This window comes from Nanorana parkeri, unplaced genomic scaffold (genome assembly GCF_000935625.1).
Source record: "Nanorana parkeri isolate BGI_ZX_2015 unplaced genomic scaffold, ASM93562v1 scaffold509, whole genome shotgun sequence".
Lineage (NCBI taxonomy): Eukaryota > Metazoa > Chordata > Amphibia > Anura > Dicroglossidae > Nanorana > Nanorana parkeri.
In genome coordinates, this window is record NW_017306777.1 from 170,610 (window position 1) to 175,131 (window position 4,522).

The 4,522-nt window shown below is 43.1% G+C and overlaps 1 long non-coding RNA gene across 1 annotated transcript in view; it reads right to left on the minus strand.

Annotated features, from left to right (window-relative positions):
- Positions 1-1,412: 1,412 nt before the first annotated feature.
- The window catches only part of LOC108790887, a 24,652-nt gene continuing 21,542 nt past the window's right edge, over positions 1,413-4,522 (minus strand). Inside the window, exon 3 of the long non-coding RNA XR_001941466.1 lies at positions 1,413-1,488. This is a non-coding gene — a long non-coding RNA (uncharacterized LOC108790887). The remainder of the gene's footprint in view (positions 1,489-4,522) is intronic.

Consider the following 4,522-nt stretch of genomic DNA (forward strand, 5'->3'; position numbering starts at 1 on the left):
AATAAAGATATCTATTTACTGTATACCGTATATACTCGAGTATAAGCCGAGATTTTCAGCCCATTTTTTTGGCTGAAAAGTGCCCCCCTCGGCTTATACTCGAGTCAGCGTCAGGTGTCTTCTTACTTACCTCGCCGAGCGTCGCGTCACTGCTGCTCCGGTGGGCGGCGCTCCGAGCGGGGTCATCTGGCAGTCTCCGGGTCCTAATTTAGGTGGCCGGAGACTGCCAGATGACCCCGCTCGGAGCGCCGCACACCGGAGCAGCAGCGACGCTCAGCGAGGTAAGTAAGAAGAAAAAAAAAACCCCCGCAGCGGCCAGTCAGGCAGGGGAGCAGGGATGAGTCAGCGGCGCGCTGATCAGGCGAGAGGAGCTCCAGGTGGGGTTGTAATTTAGCGGGCAGGCACCTCTAAGCCAGCTAAATTAGGACCCCACCTGGAGCTCCTCCCACTGGACCAGCGCGCCGCTGACTCGTCCCTGCTCTCTCCGTGATGTGATGATCGATCACCGGCACACGGACACAGTGAGTGAGGGCAGATTGGGGGGGGGGAGAGATTTATTAAGCAATTATATATGTATTGTCTGCACTGTATTAGCAGTATATACTACATATAGAGTATATACTGCTAATACAGTGCAGACAATACATTTACAATTATACTAACATGAATGTATTAAATGATCTGTATGTAGCCCTGTACTATGGATCATTTAACCCATTCATGTTAGCAGAGGATCATTGTAAATGTATTGTTGCAGGCACTCTATATGTACATGTACTATATACTACATATAGAGTGCACTGAACAATAGATTTACAATTATCCTCTGCTAATATGAATGGGTTAAATGATCCGTAGTACATGATATGTAGCCCTGTACCCCCTTTTCCACTTACAGAGCTAGGTTATTTTTCTTTTAAATAAATATTCATGTAATTTTATTGGTATCTATCTTCATTTTGTACATTTACCAGTAGCTGCCTCATTTCCCACCCTCGGCTTATATTCGAGTCAATACTTTTTCCCAGTTTTTTGTGGTAAAATTAGGTACCTCGGCTTATATTCGGGACGGCTTATACTCGAGTATATACGGTAAGTCATGATAACCCATGTGATAAGTCATAATATAGTTCTGAACTATAGTGATATGATTATCGTGTCTACAGATACAAGAAATGTGCCTACAAACAGAACATAGATTATAATATCTCTTATCCCATGTGAATTAAACTGACAAAAGCTTGCCTGTCCTCTTATCTGTTATGACAAACATTGCAACACCCAGAAATATGCTGAAAGTTTACCGCACACAGAGCGGGCGTACCCACATGAAGCCGCTGTAGAATATACATATGCCGAGTAGCTGAATCTGGAGCAGCTGTACATGGTAACCAATCAGATTCTATCTTTTATTTTCAAAGCTTAACTCAACAGACTGAAGAGAGAAGCTGATTGGTTACTATGAGCACCTGTTCTAGATTCTGTCTTCTCTTGAGATGAAACTGTCACACGTCGGCTCAATAGATCGGGAAGTGAGCGAACACATACTGTCGCTCGCTCACTTCTCGATCATCTCCCTGCAGAGAACCGTGACTGTCACTCATGGCTCCCTGCAGGGATTCCCCCCTTCCCCACTCCGATCCTCCAGCCCTGACTGGTGGAACGGACGGGGGAGGGGGCAGGTGCAGCTGGCTCTGTCTCTAGATAGGCAGAGCCAGCTGTCACTCATGCAGCTGGGTGGATCTCGACAGTAATGTCGGGATCCGTCCCGGCTGCCTCAGTATACCGCGAGCTGTAGCTCATGATATACTGAGCTTTGGGTCACGGGAAGACGCTAGTATATGTCCTCCTGTGACCCTTAGGAGAACTATGGGAAAAAACACTGACCCCATAGTTCTCCTTTAAGGGCCCATTCACACCATCTGCTTTGGAGCTGCGCTGTGCCCATAGAATTGAATGAACTTGTGACATTTTAATAAAGTTCTAACAAAAAAAAGTATGCAGTGCGATGCACAAGAATTAGGGCTTTGGCACTGTAATGGCCACCGCACACCAGACATTATGCGATTAGTGTGAATTGCTGCATACACATGAGTGTAGATTACAGGAAGGTGTGTGTGCGGGTGTGGAGAGGGGTTGAGGTTACCTCAGACATAATGAGAAGGGGTAGTAGAATGTAGTCATTTGTATGCACAGAAATTAGCATTGGCTTTTGAAAGCAGCAGGCAAAATGCAAAAGGTAATTGCCACTGTGTTACCCAGTTACAGATTTACTAAAGCAGAGGAGAAATGCCCTCCGACAAGTCACCTTTGGTCTGTAATAAATAACACACACAACAATCATTCCTCTACAAAGACACAATCAGTGACCACTCCTTCCAACCTGAAACAAAAACACTTTCGACAAACAATATAAAACGGCTTCTGGAGCTGAAATAAAAGGTTGGGTAACATAAAGAAAAGTTCAAGGATACTTGGCATACTATGAGGGTGTATGTGAACAGTGAGAAGAGAAAAACATCCATCTATACATGAAAAATCATATGTGCATATCACCAGCAACTGCTTAAAGAGTATCTAAACCCCTTAAAAATCATTGAATACACTGAATTGTGTTAATACACTGGTGGCTGCATTAGTTCTCATTTTCAGGCTTTATTATCTTTATTTTCATTAGGGATAAGCTCAGGTTCAGGCCTAACCCAGACCAGACCTGAGCACCTCCGAACAAGGAAATGCCTTGTGACATCCCTCACTGTAGCGGAGGAGGAGACAGGCAGGAGGGAGCGATGTCACAGCCGGCTGGCTCAGAGGATCAGCTAAGTATAGCTTTATTATTTTAGATAAACACGAGCATGTAACCCTTTTTCACCAAAGTTCTGCTTTAAGTAACAACCCCCCAATAAAAGTAAAATAAAATGCTGACTGGCAGGCTTTCTATGGCAGAAGAGACAGAGACAGAAGAGACTTTGTAAGTCTCTTCTATCACAAAAGCTTCTTGCTGCCTTTCTGCATGCTCAGCACAGCTCAGCACATAAATCTGGCATGCCGAGATACACCAACGCATGTGCAAGCATGGGAGTTCAATCATCGGGACCCTGGCCAATCCATCAGCCAAAGTATCAGAACCCAGAAGAAGACCGAGGTGAAGATTGAGCGCAGGAGAGGGTGGAGTGTCTTTGATCACTTTGGCAGGTAAGTCTGCCATAATGTACTAAAATGCTGTGCACACTAGAACATTATGGCTATCACTTCCCCCCTCCCTTTTAGATTGTAAGCCCTCAGGGACAGGGCCCTCCTTACCATCTTGTCTTGATTTGTATTGTGATTGTAATGTCTTCCCTATATTGTAAAGCGCTGCACAAACTGTTGGCGCTATATAAATCCTGTATAATAATAATAATAATAAAAGATTCAGGGGGCATGCTTTTTTTTTTTACACCCCTCACTTACTTCCACTTTAATTTATTGCAGCTTACCAGTCCTTAGATATGGTGGCAGCATTTCTTTTTAATTTTTAAGTCTAGGAACACTTGTCACTTCCGGTGACCTGTCCTGGAAGCATAAAACAATGTTTCTTTTCTTATGTGTAGTGCTAATTCCCCCCTTTCCCATGTACTGGAGATGAACAAAGACAGACATGGTCGTAGTCCAGCCTGAGCAGCAACCTAAGTGAGCGTAGACACCCCAGGACAGGAAGTGTGTTACTTGCAGGACTACCAGGTAAAATAAAGGTTTAAACCTGTTAGAAATGAAAACTAATGCAGCCACATTATCGAAGAACTGGTAAGCTGCCATATATAAAATTTTTATTTTTGAGTTTAGTAACGCTTCAAGAACTCTCAACGAAAACCACAGCCATGGGTCATCTATCCAGTAATCATTGTGGACTTGTCCTTTTGTTAAAACACAGAGGCTGAGGTGGAAAAGACAGCTCACAGAATTGCATGCTGTTATGTTACACCTCCTCTATTATTCATTTCTTTGTCTTTCGTTTAGCTATCTCATTACTCCAATAGGTCAGAGAACACATATGACAAGCTGCTATAGCAAAGAAAACTGGCAGCCGCCCTGTTCAGCCAATCAATTTGGTGTATGAAACAAATTACAAAATTTACAAGTGAACCCGACTGTGTTTGGGATTGGAAATCTATATTGTCTGAGCTTCCAGACAACACTGTTATTTAATAGGGATGAGGTTCAGGTTCACCTCTACCACAGGTTTGAGGTGAATCCTATGTGTTGGAGATTCACGGTCCCGTTAACATTTTTTATTTTTCTAATACATTCCTTATTTAAACAGAAACCATTTTTATAAAAGTATAAAATGCAAAAACAACTCAACATTGTACAGACAAAATCGAGATCATTCAACAGTAATGAAACATTAAGAAAAGTGGCATATGGGGGCGAAACACTGTGTATCACAAAGAATCACCAGAATAAAAACAAATTACTTTGGAGAAGGAGGAAACCCATACGGCCTGTGGAAGACAACAAAGGGATAAAAGAAAGGAAAGAA